The sequence below is a fragment of the Pygocentrus nattereri genome, chromosome 9 (genome assembly GCF_015220715.1).
Source record: "Pygocentrus nattereri isolate fPygNat1 chromosome 9, fPygNat1.pri, whole genome shotgun sequence".
Taxonomy (NCBI): domain Eukaryota; kingdom Metazoa; phylum Chordata; class Actinopteri; order Characiformes; family Serrasalmidae; genus Pygocentrus; species Pygocentrus nattereri.
The window spans coordinates 32,701,465-32,718,641 of NC_051219.1; the positions used below are offsets into that span (position 1 = coordinate 32,701,465).

Consider the following 17,177-nt stretch of genomic DNA (forward strand, 5'->3'; position numbering starts at 1 on the left):
TTCTGTCTCTCTCCCTCGCTCTCTGTCTTTCTTATCATTGCTGAAATAGAAGTCTGTGTTTCTCCTCTAATCCTCTGTTTTTTCCTCTACACCATTTTTCCCCTCTCTGTCAGTCTTGCTCAGTCTTTATTCTTTTTCTCCCTTTTTCTTTCTTCTTTTACTGCAGAACTGTGATATATTCTATATTCTCTCTCTCTCTCTCTCTCTCTCTCTCTCACACACACACACACACACACACACACACACACACACACACACACACACACACAATATGGTTTAAACAGAAGTCACTGTTTCTTGTAGTCTTCTATTCTTTTTCTCCACTATAGTCTTTCTCTCCTCTCTCTCTGTTTTCTTCTCCTCCCTCCAATCCCCAGGCCTCATTCACCACCCTCTCTTCCAGTATTAACATGGCCACTTTCCAGCAGCCTGGTGCCAAAGAGAGAGAGCGGGAGATGGAGAGCGCACTTCTAATGCAGCCTTGCAGACGCAGCATAACAATGCGCTAATTAGCATAGCCTATATCCTGTGTACTTATGGTGCATATTCTCCATGTACTACAGCAAGAGCTTCCTGCTGCAGAGCCATCACCGCCCTGCCATCATCTCCCTGCGTGAGTGCTTTCCCCCTTTATCAAACTGATCAGGCTGATCACGTTATGGACATGTTTTAAAGGGTGGGTGGGGGGGGGGTAGTAGGAGAATGAGGATAGAAGGATGGAGGATGAAGACAATAAAGGAATGGTCAGAAAGCAGAGGGAGCAGAGTGAGAGCGAGAGAGAGAGGGAGAGAGGGAGGGAGGGAGGGGACAAGTGAGGGAGCTGGAGAGAAAGGGTGATGTCACCTCTAGCCAGCAGCCAATCAGACACAGGGAGGCAGAGGAGAGGGAGTCTGAGAGGGTGTGTTTTTGTATCACTGCAGCATCAGCACACACAGGCCACAATCAGTTTGATAGAGAGGAAGAATTGCAAGACTCCACATCAGGGAGAAGGAGGGAGGGGGAAAAACGCAACCAGAGCGAGGAAAGAACCCCGTGGCCATCTTAAACCTGTAAAGGTAAGAGGAGAACGTTCTCTATTAGAGATGTCAATAGCCTTTAGTGCCAGATGTGTGCAGGTGCAGGCTGAAGTGCGTATCATGTGTTTATGAAGGTAGAATGGTAATACCCACTAAGCAGTGATACAGGCGTTGGTATGTATAAAACTTAGAGTCTTAGAGTACTAAATTGATGGTATCTACACTGTTAAATGTATTTAAGCACTTATTGACTTTGTGTGTAGGTGAATATAGGTCATTTGTAAGTAGAAAAGGAGTGGAACCAGCATGTCACATTTCCAAGGCAAATTTCTAAGATGAATTTACATCTCATATGAATAAGTAAGACTTCCCATGGGATTAAGGGTAATGTTTTTCCATGACATCCTATTCAGAGTTTTTCATCCCAAATCTTCAAGTTCGCCATTTCTTGTGAGCAGAAATGCATTCTAAGAGGATTTAGCTGAGCAGGCATGCAACAGGGTATTTTCCTTTTCATCATTAATGCAGTAGTCTACCCTCCAGCCTTGCACATTCCAGCTGTAGAGCTAGGTGACTGTGTCTGTTCCTCATACTGACATCTTGATACCACAAAGTGTTTGATGATATTATCGCAGCAGTGGTACTGATCGCTGAGGCGGGGGCTGAAGCGTTTTGCTTGTTTGTTGGAGCTGATTGAGCATGGCATTATCATGCTGTTAAGTGCTTTGAATCATTTTGTGCTACAGTTAGTTTATTTTTCAGTCTTCTTTTCTGAGATATGCATTTTGACACATATAGCTGATTAATGGGCCGGGTCCTTCCACCACTGAACATCTTATTTAGACTAAGCTTAGTCTTAATCTGTGTATGAGAAACTGGGCTATAGTGCTCTTTTGTTTTAAGTGACCACTTATTTTTTTATCCCTGTATCCCTGTCCATTCATCTGTCCACCCCCCTCCCCCCATGCTCCCTTGCTAATTGTGTTATCCACTGATAATTATTGTGGCATCCTGGACAATATAGGGCTTTTTATTGACCAGAGCCTTTTCTGCCGCAGCCACCATGCAGATCTGGGGTGTGTGCAGTAAAGCAAACAGTGAAAAACTAACTGTGGTTTAATGGGGCAGAGGGGGCTATGGGGGAGAGAGAGAGAAATGGAGAGACTCGGGTGGGGCCTGCATTTATTTTCAGTGGCTGTTAAACATAGGGCTACTTACCTGGCCGAGTGCCAGCATGCGTGATTCAGGGCGGGTCTCGTCAACAGCGCTCAGGTTGCAAATGATAAACTCTATTAACAAAGGTTAAAGCCACTACCTGCCCTGCTGCGATGTTACAGCACAGAAATTCAGCCCTCTTTTCTTATTTGCATAGCTATTATCAGCGAAGAAATTTGCAAAGGTGCCTGTCGCTGTCCTAGATGAGAATCGACAATCCATTAAAGGTGTTTGACAGTGATACATGTCCCTCCTTAGCACATCATCCCAAGGATAATCAATAAGGCTGATCATGGAGAATGCATGGCTTTGTAGGCCTAAGCAACTTGTACTATGTTGTATTCCACTATACAATGAATGCTGTCTTTTTCCACTGTCAGTGGTGCACCACACTTTAAAGGAATATTTCAGAAATTTTAATCATTGTCTTCTGCGTCTGTTGCATACCGTCAATTACCATGGACAATATTTTTTTAAGTCAAGAAGAGCAGAAAATACGTTGAATCAAAGCATCTGCCCACTGGCTTCAATTTGAAGTTGAAGTTTGTTTTGAGAGAACAAATTTTCAGTTCCTTTATAAAAACAGGGAGACATGTCGAAATGATTGCCCCTGGTAATCAACATGCTACAGATGCAACAGATAGATGTTCGATGTATAAATACTGGAGTGTTGCTTTAATGTCAGAACTCTTCCCTGTCTCCAGCTGTGATGTGAAAACACTGGCTCCCTGTGAGGCAAAATATGATCCTCCAGCAGACTTTAATTGAGCTGTATGCTAGACGATAGACGGACAGGCTGAAGAGATTTAGGAGGGATGAAAGGAAGAAAAACCGGCTGGGTGGGGTCACGTTTGACAGGCGAAGCTTTTCGTCAGGCTGGTAATATATGTGCACTTAAATATATCATCTGAAGTGAGACAGCGAACCGGTTCAAGGTCAGAGGGGGATGGGACGTCAGCAGTGGGAGTGGTGGTGTTGGAGTATAGGGAGGATGAAAAAAGAGAGGAAAACATTTAGCATCTGCCTCCCAGAACAAGTGCAAGAGGCAGACATTTGACATGCTCCCCTGCTACCAGCCCTCATCGTATCAGCATTCAGGAGTGACTTGCGGTTGGTGAAGAAACGGCGCTTTCAGTGAAGTATCTGCTCTGAATATGCCAGTTACAGAGAAACTCGAGGGAAAAGTGGTGTGGCACTCAGGCTTCCATAGCAGCCACCTGTTATTGCCAGAGGGCCTCAGCGCTGCTCCTGTTGGATTCTGCTCCCCCAGCACACACACTGAGGGGAATAATCCCTCCCAGCATCCTTCTTAAATTATCCATGCACAGATGAAAGACTGGCCCACTTTCACTCTAAAAATGATGTGTTAATTAACAACAAACTTTTTATGTTATCACTGTTTTTAACACATTTTGTGTCGGGCCACAAGAACACACAAATTATTTCATTACACCACATTATGTTGAATCTGTCAATGCTGACTGTGTTGAAAGAATACTCAACTACATCTTTAGCTTATGGCCGATTTTTCTATATATAGTACTGTAGTGTTTAACCCTTCTTAACCTCAAGAAGAACAGAAAATACATACATATGCAGTGAGTTTCTAATGTCAAATAGTATTTATTTTGGATACATATAAGGTCACACTGTTAGCATAGATCAAGTGTAATCCAGCTTAACATTAGCATGGTGGCAAATTCACTGTAGTTTTCAATGTGCCAATGTTTCAACAAGCTTTTATTTGCTACAGTAACATAGTCCAGCTCTGAAGAAATTAAACTGCTGATTGTTTTATCTCGGCACAGATCTCACCCCTCATTGCTCACTGGTGATTCAAAGTCACAACTTTTTAACACATAGAGAGCCAACTGTGTCCTAGTTAATCAGATAACACAGTTATGAGTATATATATGTGTGTATATATATATATATATATATATATATATATATATATATATATAAAATCACTTTCTGTCCTCCAGCTGAATGGCCACTAGGGGGCCTACAGAAAGAGCCTCTCCAGAGCACTTTAATCGCATATTTATTTGCAGACGTTGGGCAGTTACTTCAGGCCCATCTTCTATCTGCTCCACCCACAAATATGGGAACTATTCCAAAGCTGGACCTGTTTTACAGAATGTTGGCCAAAAAAAACCTTTTAACTTAATAAGAACTGTAGCATATGACTCTGTTTGTGTCAAAATATGTACATTTGCAGTGTTATTAGTGTCACGTGATACTTATTTTGTATATATGTGAAAACTCAGTCTGTTAGCATAGATCAGTGTAATCCAGATAACAGTAGCATGATAGCAAATTCACTGTAGTTTCGAATGTGTTGAATGTAATGTCCTTCACTGAATTGGCACTACTGCACAGACAGAGCACTGCTTTGCACAGAGGCTTGGGGCGTTAGCCATACAGATTTGTAATGGCTACAGAGGCAGTGGATTGAATTTCACTGATAGGAGTAGAGTGACAGTAGCATGCAGACAGAGCCACAGGTATTGAACGAGTGAAGAAGAGAAGGCATTAGTCTGATGTAAATAGCAAAGGCTGTCTAAAACAGCAGTGACCTAGAGGGCCAGACCTGGTTTAGTGATTCTCATAGGTGAAAAGGCCACTGTAGTGGTCTGCTCTTTTTTTGTTAGGACATATAGAAGCCTCCTGAAGCGAGCATGAGCCAAGAAGGGAATGACGGCTTAAAAACCAGAGAAAAGTCTTTACAGAAAGTAAAGAGCGGAGTAAGGAGATGCCAAGGAGACTGTGGAGAAGAGAAAGTAATGAAGTGATTTGATTTGTAACCCCACACTAAATGACAGTCTTAATGCAGACACATTAGCTAAAGTAGCGAGCATCTGTTGAGCTCTCAACACTCTCTTTTTTTCTTAATGCTGTGTTTTCCTCGCTTAAATAAGAAGTATGCTGTTTCAACATCTCGTCAGGCATTGTCAGGCTTTCTACCCACCATAATCAAAGTAATGGGTTCTTGAGACTGAATCGCAATTCTCTTAAGCCCGCAGACAAAGCCTATAAAAATGAAACCAATCTTTCAAGTGTGTCTGTAACGTCGGCAGCCTCAAGTATGCTGATGAAGTTAATTGGATTGACAAATCATTTTAAATCTGCCATTGGCCTCCCAAATTCAATCTTTAAAAAGTAGGCATAATTTGGCCACAAATCAAAACGTTGCTGTTTTGTAAATGCTGCTGTAACTCTTAGGCCCAAGGCACGTTTTCATGAAGTGAATGCCCAGCTGAGCTGACTTTTCACTTTTTATTTTTGTGTCTATCTGAAAAGTGCTGAGATGCTAAGATGTTGGAGCACTATGCCCTCGACGTGATAATAACTATACGGGCCAGAGTGTTCAAAATATTCTTTCAGCTGTGAAGGAAACAGGTGCAGCTAACAGCAAGAAGCAACAAATGAAGGACACAGATTAGAGATGCGCAGAAGAAGAAAACTCTTATGTCTGACCCAAGTTCTGGTCATCCTCTATGACTCCCATTTCCTCCCTTGGTTGGATGAAATGAAATGATGCCTTTGTTTTGTGGGGGGACAGTGAATCATCCTTGTCTTTCCTACTCTCTTATCACTCATCTCCTCTGAAAGGAGCATTATTGGCTAAATGAAGGACTAAATGTAGCCTGAATCCCTGCTCTGTCCCAGAATCTTTAGTGATGAACGCAGGCAGCGTCATGTGCTGAGTGCTCTATTGTGAGGCGACTCTGTCATGTGTGAGAGGATTTCCCCAGAACTGAACTATTTTACAGATTTCCTGAATAGATTAATGTTTCTGCAATGATAAAACACCCTCCGCATGTCATACACGCTGCTACACTATCCTGCTGCCAAGTGGAATAGAGAATCTTTTGTGCAGTACATTTTATGGTGGGTGAATATGATATTTAATAGATTTCACGTGAAACATTCTAAGTGAGCAAGCACAAGTAGGCGGGCTAACTGGAAGTGGGGGCAGAGAGTTGGACAGAATATTCTAGATGGCAAAATACATGGAGTGTAAATCAATGCTGGGACTGTGATAAAGCTAAACACCAATGCTGAATGCTGCTTGCCAACATATTTACTTATTTTAAAGAAATAGGCTGAACATGCTAATGTGGCTAACAATGAGTTGAAACCAGTAGCCACCAGTTAACATAATGTCATTTGCTAATGCTGATTGCTGGAAACATTTCTTGCCACATCTTGACTGAACTATTTTTAAGTAATAAGATTGTATGTGATATATTATTAACCAGACAAACTAATGTGGCTAACAGTGAGTTGAAACCAGAAGCTAATTAGCATAATATTATTTGTGTAAGGTGAATTAGATGTTCATTTTTGTTAGTGCTTCAACATTAGTTTTTTTTTTTTAACTGTTCTCTGTAGTAATGAATAGTGAGATTATATGTCATATATTACTAATATGGTTAACAGTGAATGGAAAATAGTAGCCACTGTTTGCGTATTACTAATTGGCTGTTAATTTTCATTGTGGTGCTAGCAACATTAGCTTTCTTGACTGAAATGTTAATGTGGTTAAGGTGAGTGGAAGCTAGTAACCACCAATTAACATAATCCAATTTGCATAATGTTAATGGTTGGCTCTTTTTTCATGTATTGCTAGCAACCTTTTTTGACCTTTTAGGTAATAAGATTATAATGGCACTATGAAACAACTCAAGAGTTTGAGAGGAGGACCAAGCCTGAAGATCCTCCTCGTTTCAGTTTAACGTTCTATAAACTTCCTTAACTGCCTTCCATCTCGCATTAATTTTTTATGACCTCCCCACCCTCCACCACACGTCCTCCATGATCCTCAACGATGACCTCCAGCCTAAGTTCTCAGAGTTTACTCCCTTCCTACAGTACAATCTCTTCTCATACTACACCTATATGTTTCCAACTAGCAAATGTTATACATTATTAGCCAAACATGCTAATGTGGCTAATAGTGAAAGCAAGTAAACCTCCTGTTTAATATCATATGCGTTATGCCATTTGGTACTGTTTGTTTTCATTTATGTTTAGCGCCATAGACATTTTTTATTGAACTGTTCTTTTAGTAACACTGTTTCAGCTTTTTTGTTTTTTTGCACTTGCCTTAGCCTGAGCTTGTTTTTGATTGAACTGTTCATTTAGTAAGATTATATGTCACACTTTGATATAAGAACGCTTTCATGATCTGAGTAAGCCGGAAAAACATGGATCCTTCTTTCATTCCCAGACTGAATCTGCTTGTGTGCCCACATAGCTTTGGATATGTTTCATGCCTGTAGACCCCCCCACACAGTGGCTGCAGAGACTGGCTGTGCAGTACTAAGAGCTCAAGAGCGCTGTGGGACAGGCAAGATGCTGTGAGTGCTGGTAGGACTGGTAGGTGACTATATGTGTGCGGTGCAGAAATACGTGCATGCGTGTGTGGTACCGCAGGCCCAAGCGCTGTCATGACGTGATATATTCATTACGGGCTGGATTAGGGCAAGTGTGGGAGGGGATCAGCACGCTAGCGACTGTAATCCCTATACACTTGGCTAATTTAATCTCACCTACTGTGCCTTACCATTTTTCCACTGTAGCCCATCTACCGCTAAGAGCCTGGCTGCAGGGCCCAGGGGCGCACGGGCCAGTCAGAACGAAGAGAAGTGTTTCAACATGCTTCTCTCATAGCCCTTTACTAGTGCATGGAGACTGGAGGGGAATCAGAATGCTGCTGCTGATGGAAAGAGGGAGTGATTCACACACTTCAGATGTCAGTTTTCTAAAGAGCTGGTTGAATACATTTGAATCTATTATGCATTAATTGTAGTCTTGGCGCAGTGTTTGTGTTCAAGAGATCAAAATCTATCTGTATGTATCCCACACCACCCACTTCTGGTTCTGTGTAGCTGCCCTGCCCGGCCTACTGACTGTGCAGCAACCAGTGATGCCAGTTCTTCATTGCTGAAGAAATCTGTGATGTTTATGTAATGCTAAATTATTCACGACCATCTTATTTCCCTCTTGCCCTAGCTCTTAGCAGTGCTAGCAACTGCAGATTTATCAGATTTATTACAAGCAGGAGTTCAGGGCCAGTTTTTCACACTTCCTCCAAGGCTTGGGCATCCATCTTCATGTTCGCAAGTGTTTTTGCGTGTGTACCTTAGCATATGTGTTTGTGCGCTTGATTACCGCAGTTATTTGGCTTTGTACTCATTATTTGCTATATTTTAAAGGAATTCCTGCTGGAAAAAAACAGCTAAATTCTATGCTGGTTTAAATTAGTTTATGCTGGTTTATGCTCATCTGGTGCTGATTTGGCTGATTGCCCTGGTTATCCTTGTACAACACCTAGTATCTCCATTTTCATTGTTTTACTGTTTTTTCTACTTTTTTGTATGATTTGAAAACTCCAGTTACCCATTGCATTGTGTAAAATACATTCATGATGAATTGGCCAACAGAAATTAATCAGAAAAAAAATTAGTTACATTAACTTCCATTACAGTGTTTTTTCCCTTTCCTATAAAGTTACCCTCATAGGTTGGAAGGCCTTCCGTCCAAAACTTCTCTCAAACTGCATCCAGGTCTTCAATAAGGTCAGTTGTCAGTGTGGTTTAGAGCTCAGTGTGACTTACTGTGTACTAGTGTGTTAGTGTGTAACTGTGTTGCTAGATAGTTTATGATAAGCATGAGCGCTCGTCACATGTGAAACGCTTATGAAAATGCTGATGCCTCATGGAAAATGCTCATGGCAAAATTTACCAGTATTTTGTGGGAAAGTAATGGTAATAGGCAATATACTAGTTGAAATTCTTTCCAAGGTCTTTATTTTACTGGTACCCCACAAATAAGCACATAAGAACAGTGTAAAATACACTAACGGGAGCTCCTTTACTGACTGGCTAAGCGAGGCTTTTTTCAGTAATCCTTTTTCTCCTATAGTGTAGTCAGTTACAGTCTGTTGTTAAAGTGCAGGTTGTTATTGAGGGAGCAAATGAAGAAGGAGAAACATATGGAAGGAACTGATGATCTCTTGGGGCAATTATTGCCTTTATTCTTGGTTGGCATAGTAGCCCGCTAACCGACCCCGTGTGTCCACTAGCCCTACCAGCACTGCAGTGTCTGACAGCCAGATATGTAAGCGTAGTTTTACAGGATGTCTGTATGAGACAAATTAGATGACAAATTCAGATGTGAAACAACATTCAGCAACATTTTTGATGAACCAGAGAAGCTGCTTACATGTGTTCACCGTAGGGTTATCTATATAGTGTTCAGTTCTGTTTCACTGTTTTGCTCAGTAAAAATATGAAGACATGTACTTCAGTTGTTAAATAGGATTATTAATTCTAATATAATAAGAAAACAAAAATTATACTATGTTTTATACTATGTTTTCAAAAGTATTCACTCACCCATTCATATCATTGAATTCAGGTGTTCCAATCACCTCCAAAGGTGTATGAAACCAAGCACCTAGGCATGCAGACTGCTTCTACACACATGTATGAAAGAATGGGTCGCTCTCAGGAGCTCAGTGAATTCAAGCATGGTACCATGATAGGATGCCACCTGTACAACAAGCCCAGTCGTGAAATTTCCTCACTACTAAATATTCCACAGTCAACTGTCAGTAGTATTATATTAGTGGAAGTGAATGTGAACGACAGCAACTCAGCCACAAAGTGGTAGGCCACGTAAAATGACAGAGCTGTGTCAAAGGATGCTGAGGCACATAGTGGGCAGAGGTCGCCAACTTTCTGCAGAGTCAATCGCTACAGACCTCCAAACTTCATGTGGCCTTCAGATTAGCTCAAGAACAGTGTTTAGAGAGCTTCATGGAATGGGTTTCCAAGGCTGCACAGCTACATCCAAGCCCTACATCACCAAGTGCAATGCAAAGCTTCGAATACAGTGGTGTAAAGCGCCGCCACTGGACTCGTTACCAGGTTACCAGGAGAACAGTAATTGTTTGACTGCATTGTGCCAGGTGTAAAGTTTGGTGGAAGGGGGATTATGGTGTGGGGTTGTTTTTCAGGAGTCGGGCTCGACCCCTTAGTTCCAGTGAAAGGAACTCTTAATGCTTCAGCAGACCAAGAGATTTTGGATAATTTCATGCTCCCAACTTTGTGGGAACAGTTTGGGGACAGCCTCTTCCTGATCCAACATGACTGCGCACCAATGCACAAAAGCAAAGTCCATAAAGACATGGAGTCTATTTGGTGTGGAAGAACTTGACTGTCCTGCACAACCCGATAGAACACCGTTGGGATAAATTACAGTGCGAGCCAGGCCTTCTCGTTCAACATCAGTGTCTGACCTCACAAATGCGCTTCTGGAAGAATGGTTAAAAATTCCCATAAACACACTCCTAACCCCTGTGGAAAGCCTTCTCAGAAGAGTTGAAGCTGTTATAGCTGCAAAGGGAGGGCTGACATCATATTAAACATGGATTAAGAATGGGATCTCACTCAATTTCATATGCGTGTGAAGGCAGACAAGCAAATACTTTTGGAAATATAGTGTTATATAGTTATATGTTATATAATGTTATAAATATATAAACACGCACAATATATAGGTATGTACAGTATAATACGGACATATATGTATGTGAGTGTATTATTGGTGACACAGAACACAGATTTTACCCAGAAATTTAAGAGGAGTTGTATAAAAATAATGCTTACAAATTAGGTAGTTTAGATAGAGTTTGTATTGGTACTCCGTACTCTGTATCAGCTGATACTTAAGGATCAGATAACAGTACCAGAAAAGATTTTTTCAGAAAAGATTTGGGTGACTATTGACTTCTGGTGTTTTTTGGCTTACACTGGAGCCTCGTAGCTCCAGTACCAAACTAAAGAAGCATTATTTGGACACCAAACATGTCTTGGCAAACCATTCCTTTAAAATGTACAGTACTGCATGTAGGCTGAATCAAACCCTTCAGCAGTTTGTGTGTATTGGCCTGATGGATTTTCCAGCTATAATAATAATATTGTGTGTTTCTGTGCTGGCAGGCTGGCTGCTCCGCAGGGCTTGATGCCTGGCTTGCCGAAAAAAAAAACATCTTCAGCTTCACTTCAGCACACACTTCAGGGAAAAAGGCAGCAGATAAACAACAACAAACTTGAGAGACAGTCTCTCACTCTCTCTCTTACACACGCATGGACTATGGCAAGCTGTGAAAGATGAAAGGGCATAGACAGGAGGAGAGGGAGTTACATAAAAGCTTGGACTAGTGTCAAAAACGATGCGCTGGAATAAATGAGAGAGACAGCTTGAGTAGTGCAGGGTGATGTATAGTCTGTACCAGTCTACAAGTACTGGGGTCATACAGTAATACTGATTGCCTTATTTCAGGTTAATTGATAGGTACTGAGCGTCCCCTGCAACATTATGTTCTATAAAATAGCAATATATCTTTTGAAATGCTGGTAAGCTGTGTCAGATTTGTAAGACATTCTTTGAAGAGAACCTGACGTCAAAATTGACCTTGTTAGTTTTTGTCCCCAGTCACATTAAGCATGATTCATAATGTTATATCTTTTTAAATGTCCCATATCCTAAATTTTTCTTGTGTTTAATAAGTTACACTTGTAATATTGGCAAGGACGTAGGAAGGTGTTTTAAGTTGGGGGTGCTGAAATTTTAAGTGTGACTTGATTGATGATGTCATACAAAAATGATTTGCCTTTTTTTCATTAGATTTTTTTTTCTTGTACATCAAACAGAACATGGCATTTAGTGCTATAATGAAAAACTGACACAGAAAACCGGTGACGCACATAATTATTCTGCTCTTTTGTTCTGGAAAACTTTATGTAAATTAACTGAGCTGTGACCAAGCAGACTGTTGATATGTGGTGCTGTAACTGATTTTGTATTGCCCACAGTCTGACGGTGAGATATAACTCTGGAAAACTCACCAATCGTGAGTTAGAACAGTTCATAAAAAACATCATTATTACTTTAGATTTTAAAAAAAAATGTTTGTTTTAAAAACAATGGGCCTCATTCGCCAATATCTTCCAAATTTTTTTCTTGAATTTGTTTTTGAGAAAGGTTCTAAGAAAAGGTCTGTCAGATTCATGACGTGTTCTTAAACCGCAGAATTGTTCACACCTTTGTGCTCTTGAGTGTGTGTAGGTTCTCTTCTTACCTAAGAACAAATCCCAATTACGAAAGCATTAGTGAATGTCAGAATTTTTGTAAAATTTGCACAAGTAGGTTTTAAGAAGAAATTTCTTCTTAAGAATGGTTGTTGTTATGAGGCCCAGTGTTAACTTGCACACAACTATCTCTGCACAGACCTTTTCTCTTTGCACTCTGCATATGTTTTAGAGACAGACCCCCAAAATGGCCAGCAGTTGTTGGCCCACTGTAATGAAAATAAGGTGTTGATGGAAACTTGTAAACGTGCTTGTAAACATTTTATTAGTATTATTTTTAATAGTTGAAATCCTGAAATCAGGGGGTCCTGCAGCCTTCTCAGCACCACTTGCTTCTCGTCCCTGAACGCTGGTGTAGGGTCATGCCATTACCGGTGGGTCTACATCCCGACCCTCACCTATGGTCATGAGCTGTGGATAATGACCGAAAGAATGAGATCGCGAATACAAGCGGCGGAAATGAGCTTTCTTCGCAGGGTGGCGGGCTACACTCTATTTGATAGGATGAGGAGCTCTGCCATCTGGGAGGAGCTCGGAGTAGATCCGCTACTCCGAGCTCCTCCTGATCTGGAAGCCCCCTGGACGCCTCCCGGTGGGGGTGTACCTGGCGCGGCCTACCGGGATAAGGCCCCAGGGTCGTCCTTGGACCCGCTGGAGGGATTACATCTCCAAGTTGGCCTGGGAGCGGCTTGGGTCCCCGGGAATGAGCTGGAGGAAGTTGCTGGGGATAGGGTCATCTGGGATTCTCTGCTCTCCCAACTGCTACCGCGACCCTATCTGGATTAAGCGGTTAACGACAATGATGATGATTATTGGCTGCCTTGTGTTCAAAAAGCAGTTCAGTCTGAAATAGTCCTTATAACTTTGTTATAATAGAATATGTAAATAGATGTAAATGTGCTGTTTTTTTTTCGTCATCTCAAAAACAATTAATTGAAAACGGGCTGTTTTTGCAGCTTCACATATGCGCTGTGTGAACTGGGTGGTTAAGAACATATTTTCAAATTTATACAATGTTTACATGCTACAGCAAACTCATGTATACCCTTTTTCATGACACTGGCACTTTAGAAAACGCTGCACAGAATAAAACCATCCTATCTGCCAGCCAACAAGCCACTATTTATAAAGCATGGGTTCATTAACTTTTATTAATGCCGACTTAAATATCATCTCATGCTGTGATACTCCGATATATTTGGGAAAACATTGTGTAATTGAATTATAGCAGTAACAACCAGTGAAAGAGAGAAAGAGGGCGAGTGATAAATGGATGGGAGAGGCAATACTAATGAGCTTGATGAGGTAATCATGCAATTTAATGACCCCAGGCCAAAGGGAAAGGGTGTGGTTTGAGGAGGAGTGGAGGATGGGGTGAACATTAAGTAAAGAATGAGAGTGCATTGTGAGCGTCTGGTGGAGATGATCTCTTTTGAAAAGAGCCAAAATAGAAAGAGATTAGATAGAGCGCAGATTAGTGAGAATAGAAGGAAGGTGCTGAATGGAGAGATGGGGGTTGTACGAATGTTCTGTATGAAATGTATTACATCCAACACAGTTTTGTCTTTCAGTTACGTGTTGGCATTGCTCAGTGGAGAAGGACTTTTTCATTCCAGTTGTTGTGGGGTTGGACAAGCTTTACAGGACGTTGATTAAAATGACGTAGACCAGTGAAATTGTGTGTCGTTCTATTATTAACTATAACATAATATAATAATACTATACAGTAACGCCACCTCCTTGACCTTTAGGCAGCTACTGTGAAAGCAAGTTAAATACCAGCCCTGACAAAGCCTACTGGTTTGTCTGGGGTATTTTAGTGAGGTTGTTAGGCTTATAATTTCAGTTCAGTGTGTAGCAGTGTTAGCATGCATATATAGCAGTATTCATATTTTGACAACTTAATCTCAGAATTAAGTAGTAAATCAGAGAGTCTAGTGACATTCAGAACAAAAAAGTATGTTCCATTGCCATTCGTGTTTCCCATGGAGAAAAAAACCTAGAAACCTTATGTTGGCATGACAACTACAGAATGATGACATGACTTCAGAGGTCTATTTGGGGTAGTGAACTTTCCACCTCGCAGCAAGAAGAGCCTGGGTTCGATTCCCTGGACAGGTGAACAAGGTCCCCTCTGTGTGAAGTTTGCATGCTGTACCTGTATCTGCGTGGGTAGTCTGGTTTCTTCCCACAGTCCAAAGACATGCAGTCAGAGCAATTGGAGATACTAAATTGCCCCTAGGTGTGAGTGTGTCTGTGTCTGCTGGGCTGACTACCCATCCAAGGTGTGTCCTGCCTTTCGCTTAATGACTTCTGGGATAGGCTCCAGCCCCCCTATGACCCAGGATGATACGTGGCTTAGATGATAAATAAATAAATTCAGATTTCAGCTTAAATTCGTTTCTTAGAATCGAATTTATATTTTAAAATGCTGTGCTACTGAGCAGGACTATGATTAGCCTGATTAGCCCAGATATGTCAATAGTCAGTACAGCACTTAAATGACCACTGAGTTAAGTATTGATGGTCATGTATTGTACTGCACTTATGTATTTTGTATTTTATTGTATTGCACTGTTCTGTGTTCAACTCTGTTCCTTTTTCTTTGCGTATCAACAGTGACTTTTTGTTTCTTAGTAGTATCTGAGCTCAGGACTCGCTTTCTCTCTAACCTTTTGGTAACTAGCAAAGATACTAGATAGACAAAGCACTTCTTGTAAGTCGCTCTGGATAAGAGTGTCTGCTAAATGCTGCAAATGTAAATGTAGTCTTATAGCATACAAAATAAACACCATTTAAGATCACTTAAAGTTTAGATATTTTGGGTTACAGTTGCAGTTTCCAAATAGGCTCAATAATTAATTTCAATAGGAGCCCAGTACAAAGAAATTAAAAGTTCACAGAAAATTTCTTTCCATGATTAAAAAGTGTAGCAATGTAATTTGCTTGTATGCTTGCTATTGTAATGTCTCAAATAAGTTGTTGCTCTCAAGGCGTGTCACTGCACCAACTGGCATCTAACGTTGATATGAATGTTTTGATTAGACTGCCTACGTAAGGTTTAAAAATTCAAAACAAATATATCATGTTCAAATATATCAAGATCTTTTTGTGGATGTACAGTTTTGTCAATGTCTATATAGGAGGGCCTAGTAAACATTTTGGGACGTAAACAGCGGGGGGAATGTGACTGTCCCCTGCAGTAGTTTCACCACTGGGTTAAATGGCTTTTTGACACTAGTCTGTAAAGCTTATCCAACCACGCATCAGTAGCACCAAAAGAACGCTTATGTGGGCGGAGCAGGAATAAGACAGTTGTGTGTTTGTTTACGTGGAAATGACAGTCAGAAAACTGACTTTCCCAATGATAGGGAGACAAGGCTGAAAGTGAGAAAGATAAAGCAAGAGGGTGTGTTTGTATGTATAAAAGCAAGGAGAGAGCAAGTGATGACGCCCGCAGCTATTAAAATGTCACAAATGATGGTGACAAACAATGACTAGCTGTGCTCAGACACGCACGCCCACCTGTCGTGAAAGCGCACGCACACACAAGCATCCTCCTGCATACAAATCTCCTGCTGTATCTACAACAGTCTTAACCTCCTTCACCTCTGACAGACACTAATTAAGGTGCATCCTTTTAGCATGAAAACAGTGTAGCGCAGGACATTCACAACATTTACACAGCGTACGGGAGGGTGCTTCCCTCTAGGCTAATAGGGCTTGGCGAGTGCTGCGCTTGTTGTCATAAACAGTCGTCCTTTTTTGTTCCTTTTTTTCATGCCGCAGTCTCTTATTTAGCCTCACACACGGCTGGCAGTGCTCCTCCTGTGGCGAAGTGGCAGCGGAAGCACCTGTCTGCTTTATTCACAGGGATTAGGCATGGCTTTCTTCTCCCACTCTCTGGCGTAGAGAAACTACAATGAAGTGTAAATTCCTATGACACGGGAGCTATTACTGCTGTCTCTAATGTGCACATAGTCTGTCTCCTGGGCTATTCAAAGCAGTTCCCACTGCAGGCCCTCCATGCTCTACAAAGAGCAGGTCTTACTAAAATAAATCTGCTCTGATTACCAGGGCTTGATTTAACGGGGGGGTGTTGGAAATGTCATCTCTCTTGTAAAACTGCCACCCCCCTTTCCGTCCCCTTTGGATTAGTGTTGTTATGTAATCAGTAAAAGGGAATGTGTTTTATCAACCTCATCTGTCTTCCACATCTGTAGCACATTATCAGTCATAATTTTGTAATAAAAGACCAGAAAACTGCTCACACAAAACCAGTGGTGAACTATTACTAACAGAGCAAGGCCTTCAGTTTGAGGCCTAGATGTCAAAACTTGTCCGAAAACAAGGAAAGGTAATGACAATTTCTGCCAGTGTGTCTATGGGATGACAATTCACATTAACATTTTTGGTCAGTCTAGATTAAACACATTTTATGTTTTATTTAAAACTTTTAAAACATTTATTTCCACCCAGTGAGGGCTGGGATAGGCTCTAGCACCCCCCCACAACCCAGGAGGATAAGCAGTTTAGATGATGAATTAATTAATTCAGAATGGAGCTTAGATTCATTCCTTACCATTGAGGTTATATTTCTAAATGTGATGCTACTGAGCAGCCCTATGGTTAGTACAATTAGCCCAATTATATCAACAGTGTTACCTTTCACAGCATATAAAACAAACACCATTTAAAATAAATTTAAGTGAATATATTTTGGCAAAAAAATTGTTACAGTTTCTAATTAGATTGAATAATTTTTTTAACTGGGATCCCA

At 41.1% G+C, this 17,177-nt stretch overlaps 1 protein-coding gene across 3 annotated transcripts in view; it reads left to right on the forward strand.

The window, feature by feature from the left end:
- Positions 1–907: 907 nt before the first annotated feature.
- Positions 908–17,177, forward strand: part of l1cama (L1 cell adhesion molecule, paralog a) — an 88,313-nt gene continuing 72,043 nt past the window's right edge. For all 3 annotated transcript variants that reach the window (XM_017708101.2, XM_017708118.2, XM_037541184.1), the window contains exon 1: positions 908–1,055. The gene's annotated coding sequence lies outside the window, so the exon portion shown is untranslated. The remainder of the gene's footprint in view (positions 1,056–17,177) is intronic.